A 12871-nucleotide genomic window follows, 5' to 3' on the forward strand; every position below is an offset into this window, starting at 1 on the left:
CACGGTGTTCTGAGAGCTTTCAGGTTGGTGAATACATCCGTGTACTGGGAGAGTATGCACCCTAACTCCATGGAGGCAGAAGCTCCTGCTGATGGGACCCTCCCAGACCTCGTCTTATATGTCCTCACCTGCCTGTTCATCTGTATCCTTTATCATATTTTTTAACAAACTGGTAAATATAAGTGTTTCCCTGAGTTCTGTGATCCACTCTAGCAAATTAATCAAACCCTAGTAGGGGAACGTGGGAACCTCCAATTTGTAACCAAGTGGATAGAAGTTTTGGGTAAAAATGTAAAATGGATGGCTAGTGGGAAGCTGCTGCATAGCACAGGGAGATCAGCTTGAAGCTTTGTGACCACCTAGAGGGGTGGGATAGGGAGGGTGGGAGGGAGACGCAAGAGGGAGGGGATACGGGGATATATGTATACATATAGCTGATTCACTTTGTTGTACAGCAGAAACTAACACAACAATGTAAAGCAATTATCCAATAAATATATATTAAAAAAAAGTTGTGGGTAACCTGGGGACCCACTACTTGGGACTGGCTGATATCTGAAGTGGGGATAGTCTCGTGGGACTGAGCCCTTCACCTGTGAGATCTGACACTCTCTTCAGGGCGATAGTGTCAGAACTGAGTTAAATTGTAGGACACCCAGCTGGTGTCACAGAAAATTGCTTGGTGGTCACACATTTGATGACCAGAAGTGTCAGGAGAGAAGTGTTCTGTATGAGCAGAAAAGGAGACACACAGGGGGAAAGACTGGAATTTTCTACATACACTGTGGCAAGCTCAGAGTTCCAAGAAAATATTTCTTTACCCCGCATCTCCACACAAGGAGCTCTCTGCAGCTCCCAGGTTAACTTCTTTTAGTTACAGCTATAAGAAGAGACAGAGTAGAGTCTCTCTTCCCCTATGGCCAATTTTTAGGAAAAGGAAACGAACTGGCCCAGCCTAAGTCAAATGTCCTCCTTCTGTGGTCCAGTCACTGAGACCAATGCTGGGCATGGATTACATATATGACCACCAAAGTCTGGAGGGATGGTGTGGGGAGGAGCTGGGTGTGGTGAGCTGGAAAGATACTTGGCCCTTGTCTTCCTGTAGCACCCAAACCCGAATCAGTCCTACCACCCTACTATGTTCCTTGCCAGAGCAGCTAATAGCTGTAGGAGGAGGGAAAAAAGCCACACAAACAGTTGTAGAAATTTCAAATGCAAAATCTAAATGGGAAAAGATACTTTTTTTTTTTTTTTTTTTTGCTGTGAGGCTTGTGGGATCTTAGTTGCCTGTTCAGGGATCAAACCCAGGCCCCTGAAGAGGAAGCACAGAGTCCTAACCACTGTACCGCAAGGGAATTCCCAGGGAAAAGATATTCTAGGTCTCATGATGTTGGTTGGGTGAGGAGGGATGGTGCTAGGTGTGGTGCTTTACAAAGAAGGCTGGTTCACTGACCCCAGAGGGCCATGGTCTTTATATACAATCGAATGCTACTCAGCCATAAAAAATAATGAAGTAATGCCATTTGCAGCAACATGACCTACAGATTATCAACTAAGTGTGGTAAGTCAGAAAGAGAAAGACAGGACTTCCCTGGTGGTGCAGTGGTTAAGAATCCGCCTGCCAATGCAGGGGACACGGGTTCGAGCCCTGGTCTGGGAAGATTCCCACATGCTGCAGAGCAACTAAGCCCATGCACCACAACTACTGAGCCTGTGCTCTAGAGCCCGCGAGCCACAACTACTGAGGCCGCATGTCACAACTACTGAAGCCTGCGTGCCTAGAGCCCGTGCTCTGCAACAAGAGAAGCCATTGCAATGAGAATCCCGTTCACCTCAACAAAGAGTAGCCCCTGCTCGCTGCAACTAGAGAAAGTCTGCGCACAGCAACAAAGACCCAACACAGCCAAAAATAAAAATAAAAATAAATAAATAAATTTGTAAAAAAAAGAAAGAAAAAGACAAATACCATATGATATCACTTATATGTGGAATCTAAAATATGACACAAATGAACTTATTTACAAAACAGAAACAGACCCACAGACAAAGAGAACAGACTTGCAGTTGTCAAGGGAGAGGGTGGTGGGGGAGGAATGGGATTGGGAGTTTGGGATTAGCAGATGCAAAGTATTTTATATAGGATGGATAAACAACAAGGTCCTACTGTATAGCACAGGGAACTATATTCAATATCCTGTGATAAACCATAATGGAAAAGAATATGAAAAAGTATAGATGTATAACCGAATCAGTTTGCTGTACAACAGAAATTAACACAGCATTGTAAGTCAACTATACTTCAATAAAATAAATTTTTAAAAGTGGGGGTACGACCCTGGCACTCACCACAGTCCAAGGTCAGGCTCTGAATTTTTCAAGCTTGGATACATGACCTTGTCAATATTTCAGAACTGAAGTGATTTGTAGGTACTGATCCACATGAATGAGATCGTAAGCAACCAGTGTACAAACCCTGAATGAGAATTTATTAATTTACAAAATGTATTTAAGGATATATCAGCCCTCCCCAGATCTGTTTTTCAAATACTTTTTGGAACCCCAACTCAATGCCGAACCCTGTGCTGGCTGCTGGGGACACAGAGATACATTAGATACAGGCTTTGCTCTCTGAGAGCTCCCTAACTTACGTGTGGGTTGGGTGTGGGCAGATACCTTTGCTCTCTGAAATCACACAGGTTGGGAAGCCAAATCACAATCAGGAAGCAGCTTGTTGAGGGTGAAGGAAGAACAAGGGGGGTTGGTTGGAGGGTTGGACTGTTCAGTGAGTGATGTCTTTGGCAGCCTGGGTCCTGCTTTACTTGGTGGGGAGAACTGGGTACTGGAGTTGACCAGGCACAGCCACTGTCCCTGTGCAGTTCTGCGACCCAGCGCTGCCACTGTTGGCCTCAGACGCTCTTTGCACTTTTATGGCTTCCCTCGGTCCTTTTGAGCAGGACCTTCTTTCTATAGACGGTTCCCATCTTATGGGAAAACTTCCTCCAGTCCTGGGAGCCTATGGTGTTGGTGGCATTCCCCATGAGTCTTGTCCATTTCGCAATGATCTTAATGTCCTATCACTCAGGGCAGTATCTGCTTTCCCTGGTTTCTCACTCCCTGAGGGCCCCTCACTCTTGCCTCTTTGTTAATCTGTGTCATTCTGATTGGGTTCTCACCACCCCCTCTGTGAGCCTCTACATTACTTTGGTCATGTTTCCCTCGTCCTAACCGTTTTTTCAAACATTTGACAATTTCCTTCAATCTTTGATTGAACTTCTTTCCCTGTAACTCCGAACGGGTGACCTTGCCACCTACTTTAGTTAGAAAATAGGGATGGGGTGCAACTCCCTTAAGCTCCTGACAAAAGGCTCTAGTGCTTTGAGGCATCTCCAGGTGCCACCCCTCCCCCTTTCAGCCTACTTGCTCTGTTCCTTCCAGTTCTCATCTGCTTTTATGGCCTTCCTGCTCAATCCCTATAGTGGACAGGATGCCTGGTGCTATAGACTGAATTGTGTTCCCTCTCCCTCCACTTCATGTGTTGAAGCCCTAAGCCCCCCGTGTGATGGTGTTTGACATGGAGCCTCTGGGGGGTAATTAGGTTATGAGATTGCAGCCCTCATGATGGGATTAGAGCCCTTCTAGGAAGAGACAACAGAGAGCTTGCTTCCTTTCTCTGCTTTCCACCATGTGAGGATATGGCGAGAAGGTGGCCATCTGCAAACCAGGAAGAGGGCTCTCACCAGACACTGATCTGCCAGCACCTTGGTCTTGGTCTTCCCAGCATCCAGAACTGTGAAAAATGAATGTTTGTTGTTTAAGCCACCCAGTCTATAGTATTTTGTTATAGCAGCTCGAACTGACTCAAACCCTTGGTTCTCACTACTGGACTTTCCTCTTTCTTTCCCCTGCTCCATGCTCTGCATGTCCCTTGGTGTTTCCCAGAGTTCTGTCCTAGATTTCCTCTTCTCCTTTCTCTGGTTTCTCTCCCTGAGTGATCTCACCCAATCCCAGGGCTGCAGTTGCTATTTCTGTGCAACTCCTAAATATCTTTTTTCCAGCTGTTTGCTTCCCCTCTGTGAGATACTAGAAAATACATATATTGGTCTCTGTCCCCGGTTCCTGGCACAGAACTCCTAAAACTCTTGTAATTTCTTAAGTGATAAGAGCGCTGCAAGCATCTTTTTGTTGTAATATTTGGTCTTTGACTCTGTCCCTGACACAGGGCTCTTAAAACCCTTGTAAACTCCTAAGTCCAGATAAGAGCACAAGGAGCATCTTTTGTTGTAACAAGGCCACTCTGTGTGGGCTCCTGCATGGGGCTGGTCACTAGGAAAACGAAGCCAGTATTAGAACATTGGAATTTTCAACCCGGCTCCCTCCACTCCTTTAGAGAGGATAGAGGGGCTGGAAATGGAGTTAATAATCGATCATGCCTACCTGAGGAAGCCTCCATAAAATCCCAATATCAGGGGGTCCGGGGATCTTCCAGGTTGGTAAACACATCCACCTAGCGGCAGGGTGGTACATCCCAACTCCACGGGGACAGAAACTCCTGTGCTTGGGACCCTCCCAGACCTCGCCCTATATATCTCAGGAAGGGAACACGAGAACCTCTGATTTGTAGCTAAATTGGACAGAAGTTGTGGGTGAGCTGGGGACCTACTTCTTGCAATTGGCTTCTGAAGTGGAGGGCAGTCTGAGCCCTTCATCTGTGGGATCTGACACTCTCTTCAGGTAGGTCATGTCAGAACTGAGATAAATTGTAGGACACCCAGCTGCTGTCGCAGAATTGTTTGGTGTGGGGAAAACCCACACATCTGGTGTCAGAAGTGTTGTGTGGTAGTCGTATGTGAGTAACGGAGAAACGCAGGAGGGAAGACTTTTTTTTCTCCTTAGTTGCCCTTCCACCATCCATTCTCTCTACCCGGCTCTGCCTTGCTCTGTGTCTTGGGACGCTGACCCCTGTGGATGGCATCAATAAGCTCTCTTGCCCTCCGGCTTCTTGTCGAGTTGAGCCAGTGAGAAGAATTAGGAAATAGGAATGCGGGGAAAAGAAAGAAGCCCTCCTGCTGAGCTCTTTCCCCAGAGAACTAAGAACGCCGAGCAGGAGACCCAGGAGGGTAGGACTTGGAAGAGGATTGGAGTTCAGGGCCTCGGCCAACGAGAAAGAGCTAAGGGGCGGTCACAGGCTCTCTGGCTCAGACCCAGGCAGGCGGAGCGAGAGGACTCATTCATCCAGGGCCAGCCCAGGGCTGAGACTGCCGAGCTGGCTGGACCGGCCCAGGCCGTCTCAGGGCTGGGAGGGGATTTCCTCGGGCTCACTCCCCCGGGGGCTGGGCCGGAGGGAACCTGTGCGGAGGATTTTAATTTGGGGAGGGACCTAGGAGTGCCTGGCAGGGCGGGAACTTCAGGGCAGCTGAGGCAGTCCCTTGTCCTGGAACACGGGGGGAGCAGTCTGTCCTGCCTGGAACGGCCCTTGGCCTCCCCGAGGTAAGCTGCGAGAGCTGGTAGCTGGTGGACCGGGTCCCTCTGTCTGGCGGGTGGGGGGAGAGCCCGAGGCCCAGAGCCAAACGTGGGGTGCTCCCTTGGCAGCCTCCTTCCGCAGTAGCCTCCATGAGTGGCCGCTTGGGATCCTGCTACTTTCATTTTAAAAGTTGGCAGCATGGGGCTTCCCTGGTGGCGGAGTGGTTGAGAGTCCGCCTGCCGATGCAGCGGACACGGGTTCGTGCCCCGGTCCGGGAGGATCCCACATGCCGCGGAGCGGCTGGGCCCGTGAGCCATGGCCGCTGAGCCTGCGCGTCCGGAGCCTGTGCTCCGCAACGGGAGAGGCCACAGCAGTGAGAGGCCCGCGTACCGCAAAAAAAAAAAAAAAAAAAAGTTGGCAGCGTGTTGGTCCAGCAGTCAGGGGGCTGGCTCTGACTCATCCCCCTCCCCCATGGCCGGAGGGCCAGGTAATGCCATTGCCCCTCCCAGCGCTGGTCAATCACTGGCCTTCTTTCTCTTCCTTCATCCCATTCTCCTCAGTGACTTGCCTCCCAGTTTTTTCCTCCCTCCAGCTGAGCCAGATCCTAGTCCTGTGCTGCCCGACCTCTGCCCCAGAGACCACAGCCAGGGGAGACATCTCTGGCTTCTTCCTGCACAGCAAGTCTCCAAGGTTATTTGTTTCCTCCTTTCTGGTACAGGTGTCTGAGCGATTCTGTTCACTCGTTCATCTGTTACTATTCATTTGTTTATTCATCGTTCTATGAGCAAGTGGCTGGATTCTCTCTGGTGTGTAGGGCTGGGGTTGGGTAGGGGTGGGGTTAGTTTGGGGTGGGACACACAATTTCCGCTCTTCCTGGGAATAAGAAAACTGAAATTTATTTCACAAATGTGTAGTGATCATTTATAATCTGGTGGCCAGCGTGGCAGAGTGGAAGCTCATTTTGGAGTCATAGACACACTTGGATTTATATCCCACCTCTTCCTGAGCCTCAGTTTCCGTATCTCTAAATAGTATTGTTATGAAGATGACATGAGACAGACATGTCAAGCACCCAGCCGAGTGCCAGGCACACAGTGGGGCCTCAAGAAACAGCTCTACTCTTTCCTTCTTCTTTGGTCCCCTGCCTGCCATGCCCCTCCCTAACTGCCACCTTCTCTATCTTGTAAAGATGTGTCGACACCCATGGCCTTGAAGGCACTTGGGCAGACCTGGAAACACTGAGCTGGGAGTGAAGGAGGTGGTGAAGGGAGGGGCTGAATAGGGAAAGCACCTCCTGCGGGGTTTGAGGTAAGAACACCGACCAGGGCTGGAACCTCTAGTTGGAAGGAAAGGAAGGCTCTCCTGCTGTGTTTCTGAATTTGCATACTCACACCGAGCCAAAGATAGGAACTACCAGTTCCTAAAACCAACTCTGCCTGGCCTCAAGTAACAGGCTTTTAAATGCGTAATCTCGTTGAATCATAACCCTGTTACATTATTAACAGCCCATTTTACAGAGGAGGAAATGGAGATACAAACAGACGAAGGGATTTGCCTAAGGTCACATGGCTAATAAGTACTGCGACCAGAATTCAGATCTGGCTCAGACTCTAGACTCCATGGGCTTTGTTTAACTCCTTGCTGTCCTTCAAGCTTCTGTGTACCAGAAAGAACAAAAGGGCATCAGCATTCCCCCAACTTCCTAGACACTGGCTTCCCGCTTCCTCTACATCTCCTGCTCTGGGCTGCTTCATCCAAGTGGGAAAGAGCACACTCCTTCCCTGATTCGTTTATTAATTCACTCATTCATATTTCATTCATTTAGTCAAGTGCTCTGTTAGTCCCAAGAGGGCAGGGGCCATGTCTGTGTTCACAGTTTATAACAAGCACCCTATGTGTCCCTGATAGAGAAATGGTCAATGAATCCTTTGTGAGTAAATGAATTCAACAAACGTTAATTGATGCATTCTGTGGGCTCCATAATAGGGATTCAAAGATGAAGAATCCCTATTAAGAATCTATCTTCAGGGCTTTCACAGCCTTGTGGAGGAGACAGTGATAATGCAAAGAAGACAACCGTAACTTAGACAGGAGCAGAGGTTGCTGAGGGGACCAGGAGGGGCATTTAATTTTACCATGTCTGCTTTGTTCGCTACTGCATCCACTGCCTGGCACCACGGCATGCGCATGGTAGATGCTTAATAAGGCTTTGCAGAGGAGGTTTAGGACAGTCTTGGAGAGAGCGTTAGGACTTTGCCAGAACAAATTAGAGAGAGAAGATATTCTAGCAGAGGGAGATGCTCCTGAAAAGGCCTAGTGGAGGGTGGGAGCTGGAATTGCAAGGGGCTTAGTAAGGCTGAAACTAGTGGTTACCAGTGGGGAGGGGGAGGGGGAGGGGGAGGGGAGGGGGAGGGAAGGGGAGGGGAAGGGCAAGATAGGGGTAGGAGATTGAGAGGTTCAGGCTACTCTGAAAATAAGCTGCAAGGATATATTGTATAGCACAGGGAATATAGCCAATATTTTATAATAACTTTAAATGGATATAATCTATAAAAATTTTGAATCACTATGTTGTACACCTGAAACTAACATAATATTGTAAGTCAGCTATACCTCAATAAAAAATTAATTAATTAAAGGCAACAAGAAAAAAAATGAAGGTGGATTCTCTCATAGACAGAAAATTATTCTGGTTTGACTCACTGGCTTGACAGTGAGGACTGGTTTTGACAATTGGATTGTATGGTAGACATTTTCCATAAACTGAACAGGCTAATTCTGTAGCTCCAAGGCTTGGATGAAGGTATATCTAAAGCATGTCTCTAATAAAGACTATGCCAGAAAATTCTGTCTTGGAACCAATTTTAATTTGTGAGAAATAATTTTAGTTGTTGACTTAAAAATGTATGAGAGTAACATAGCTTGTCCAAAATTCTTATGGGGATTCATGAGCAAAAAACATGAAGACTACACATGTATGGCATAAATAACATCACCGGGCCAGGCACATCATGGTGGGGATCCTGATCAGGTGAGGTGAGTGGCTTGCCTGGAGGTAAGTGGGGGTGGGGTGGGGTGGGGTGGGGGGCAGAAGTGGAGCAAGAACCAGGGTTTTCTGAGTGCGGTAATTGTAGTGCTCTTTTTATGACCCCAAACTTCCTCCTTCCTTCCTTCTTCCACTTACTTGATGGTTTATTCAGCAAACACTTAGTAAGCACCTTTAGATGGAGTAAAAAAAAGAAACATTTCCTACCTTCCTGGAGCTTACAGACAACAAATAAACAAACCAGATATTTTTAGATAGTGGTAAGTACTAGAAGTGAGTTAGCAGGGGGATATGATAGCGAATGTGGGGTGGGCGGAGGTTGGCCTGCCACTTCAGAGAGGCCCGAAAAGGAGCTAGCCTTGAGGCAGGAGAGAGCTTGGTGTGTGCCTGAGACAGGAAGACGCCCCATGGCTGCAGCACAGAGATGTTGGGGGAGTGGTAGAAGGCTACAAAGAAGACAGGAGCTAGGTCACGCAGCATTTATCAGCCATAGTAAGGATCCTGTATTTATCTTGAAGACAATGGGAAACAGCTGAAGGATTTTTTTTTTTTTTTTTCTCGGTACGCGGGCCTCTCACTGTTGCGGCCTCTCCCGTTGCGGAGCACAGGCTCCGGACGCGCAGGCTCAGCGGCCATGGCTCACGGGCCCAGCCGCTCCGTGGCATGTAGGATCTTCCCGGACTGGGGCACGAACCCGCGTCCCCTGCATCGGCAGGCGGACTCTCAACCACTGCGCCACCAGGGAAGCCCCCACTGAAGGATTTTTAAGCAGAGAGTTGATGTACTCTGATTTATGGTTTGGTTTTGTTTTGGAAGGGGGGCAGGAGCAGAGATGGAGACTAACTGGGAGGCTCTTGCAGGTGAGACACCTGCAGTCTACTCTGCTGAGGGGTATGAAGATGAACAGTGTTAACGGGAAGGCAGAATGGTCTGGGATGTCATGTCGTCTTCTAGTTCTCCTGAGGAGTGCTGGTAGCTATTGCTGTATAACAAATCACCATGAAACGTAGCAGCTTCCAACAACAACCATTTGATTTTGTCATGATTCTGTGGGTCTGGAATTTGAGTTCAGCTGAGCAGTTCTGCTGCATGTGGTGTCAGCTGGGGTCATTCCCTTGGCGGCTGAGCTGGGCTGGAAGGTCCAAGAAGGCTTCACTCATAGGTCTGGCACCTTGGTGCTCTTCTATGTGGCCTCTCTCTCCATGTGAGTAGCTTGGGCTTCCTCAAGCATGGTGGCCTCAGTGTAGGTTGACCTTCTTATATGGTGTCAGGCTTCAAAGAGGGAGTATTCTAAGAAGAACAAAAGTGGGACTGCAGATCTCTTTAGGCCTGGCCTTGGGAGGGACCCAGCACTACCTCTGCTGTGCAATATCAGTCAAAACCAGTCACAGGACTGGCCCAGATTCAAAGTGGGGAAACAAACCCACCTTTGAGTGGAGGAATGGCAAGTAATATGCTCCATCTCTAATCTGCCACACTGGGCTTCTGGAAACTGAATAACCACAACTACCCTGATGATGTTGACCCACTTTTAAGTCTAAACCACAGTTTAGTAGTCTCGCCCTCTTACCTGCGGTTTTGCTTTCCCCTGGTTTCACTTATCTGAGGTAACCTTGGTTTGAAAATATTAAATGGAAAATTCCAGAAATGAACAATTCAAAAGTTTTAAATTGTGCATTGTTCTGAATAGCTTGATGAAATCTCGAGCTGTCCTGCTCCATCTGGCCCAGGACGTGAATCATCTCTTTGTCCAGTGTCTCCTGCCTGTTCACCTAGTAGCAGTCTCAGTTATCAGTTGAGGTATCGCAGTGCTTATGCTGAAGTCACCCTTATTTACTTAATAATGGCCCCAAAGCGCAAGAGTAGTAATGCTGACAATTTGGATATGCCACAGAGAAGCCATAAAGTGCTTCCCTTAAGTGAAAAGGTGAAAGTTCTCGACTTAATGAGGAAAGAAAAATGGGGACTTCCTTGGCAGTCCAGTGGTTAGGACTCTGTGCTTCCATTGCAGGGGCACGAGTTCGATCCCTGGTAGGGGAGCTAAGGTCCCACAAGCTGCGTGGAGTGGCCAAAAAAGTAAATAAGGAAAGAAAAAAAATCATATGCTGAGGTTGCTAACATCTATGGTAAAAATGAATCTTCTGTCTGTGAAATTGTGAAGAAGGAAAAAGAACTTCGTGCTAGTTTTGCTGTCTCACCTCAAACCGCAAAAGTTATGGCCACAGAGCATGAAAAGGGCTTAATTAAGGTGGAAAAGGCATTAAACTTGTACAATAAGGTATTTGGAGAGAGACTGCATTCACATAACTTTTATTAGAGTATATTGTTTTAATTATTCTATTTTATTATTAGTTATTATTGTTAATGTCTAATTTATAAATTAAACTTTATCATAGGTATGTACCTATAGGAAAAAAAACATTGTATGTCTAGGATTTGGTGCTATCCGCAGTTTCAGGCATCCACTGAGGGTCTTGGAATGTATCTCTGTGGATAAGGGGGGACTACTGTATACTGTGTTGGAACAATTTACAGTCTTTATTCCCCACTGGATAGGGAGGGCCTGGGGAACAGGAAGTGTTTTTGTTTTTGTTTTTTTCTTTGTGTTTCCAAAGCCTAACCTATACAAGGCATTCAGGGTATGTTGTCCAATGAAGTCACACATCACGTAAGATTCATTGGTTATCAAACCATAGTGTATATGATAATCCCTTGGGAAGCTGTTAAAGAGACAGGCATATTCCTGGGCAAGACCCCAGCCCAGAATCCAAATCTCTAGGGCAGGGGGTTTGAGTCTTGGCTTCACATTAAAAAATCCCAGTGCCCAGGCCCTAGCTCCAGAGGCCCTAATTCCACTAATCGGGGTGAGCTCAGATATCAACACTGTTTTACAGTCTCCTCAGACAGTTCTGATGTGTATCCAGGGTTAAGAACTACTGCCCTAGGATTAGAACCAGCCATCTTCACCTGACTTCTCCAGATGATTCTGAGGTAGACGGTGACCAACTGTCCTTGGTGTGCCCAGGATTATCCTGATGTTAGCACCCTAAGTCCCATATCCCAAGAAATCCCTAGTCCTGTGCAGATCAGCACAGTTGGTCATTATCAGTGGACCGTTGTAGATGAGGCAGTGAAAGCCTTTTTGAAAAATACCTGGAAATATCTAATGAAAGCAATGACTCTGCCTCCTTACTTAAGGCACTGAAATAGTATCATAATGTTATCAAACAGAGCCAACTCCTTGAATTAAGGAGGGTTGTTGCAGAGCACTGCGCTCTGGTGGGCTAGGACATTAACCTAGTTAAATAGTGTGTCTGTCTTTGGGAATTCTTCCAGACTCTATTCCTTAGTGTACATGAGGCAGCTTTGAAAGCCTGACCACAATCAATAAGGATGATGTGTTGAGGATAGTATGAGATACAAGATGAAGTTTTTGTCTCTACACCAGTACGTGTTATTATTACTATTATTTATATTATAGTAGAGTACACAAATATATGTAATATCTTAAATAGCTCTGTGGGGTGTCAGTGGGGTATAGTAGAGCAGATCAGGATCTAGCCTCAGAAGAATGGGATTTTGCTCTGGCTTTGCTATGACTAGGTGTGCAATCATGTGTTCCTCTTTTTGCTTTAGTCGTTCATCTATAAAATGGGAATAAAAATGGTGTCTTCTTCACAAGGCAGCTGGGAGGCTTCATCAAAATAACATGAGTGGGGGCTTCCCTGGTGGCGCAGTGGTTGGGCGTCCGCCTGCCGATGCAGGGGACGCGGGTTCGTGCCCCGGTCCGGGAGGATCCCACATGCCGCGGAGTGGCTAGGCCCGTGAGCCATGGCCGCTGAGCCTGCGCGTCCGGAGCCTGTGCTCCGCAACGAGAGAGGCCACAACAGTGAGAGGCCCGCATACAGAAAAAAACCAAAAACAAACAGACAAAAAAACATGAGTGGGACTTCCCTGGCGGTCCAGTGGTTAAGACTTCACTTTCCAACGCAGGAGGTACGGGTTCGATCCCTGGTCAGAGAGCTAGGATCCCACATGCCTCGTGGCCAAAAAACCAAAACATAAAACAGAAGCAATATTGTAACAAATTCGATAAAGACTTTAAAAATGGTCCACATCAAAAAGAAAAATCTTAAAAAACAAACAAACAAGTGATGGGAATTCCCTGGCAGTCCAGTGGTTAGGACTCAGCACTTTCACTGCCGTAGGCCCAAGTTCCATCCCTGGTCGGGGAACTAAGATCCTGCAAACTTCATGGTATGGCCGAAAATTAAACAAACAAACAAAAACCAAACCAACCAACAAAAAATCCCCACAAGTGAAAGTGGTTCTGTGGGTTGGGAAGGGGAAGTATCGTGATTGTC

At 47.3% G+C, this 12871-nt stretch overlaps 1 protein-coding gene across 3 annotated transcripts in view; it reads left to right on the forward strand.

Annotated features, from left to right (window-relative positions):
* Positions 1–5297: 5297 nt before the first annotated feature.
* RHBDL2 (rhomboid like 2) overlaps positions 5298–12871 on the forward strand; it is a 63107-nt gene continuing 55533 nt past the window's right edge. For all 3 annotated transcript variants that reach the window (XR_009565755.1, XM_030868526.2, XM_030868576.2), the window contains exon 1: positions 5298–5487. The gene's annotated coding sequence lies outside the window, so the exon portion shown is untranslated. The remainder of the gene's footprint in view (positions 5488–12871) is intronic.

The sequence above is a fragment of the Globicephala melas genome, chromosome 1 (genome assembly GCF_963455315.2).
Source record: "Globicephala melas chromosome 1, mGloMel1.2, whole genome shotgun sequence".
Taxonomy (NCBI): domain Eukaryota; kingdom Metazoa; phylum Chordata; class Mammalia; order Artiodactyla; family Delphinidae; genus Globicephala; species Globicephala melas.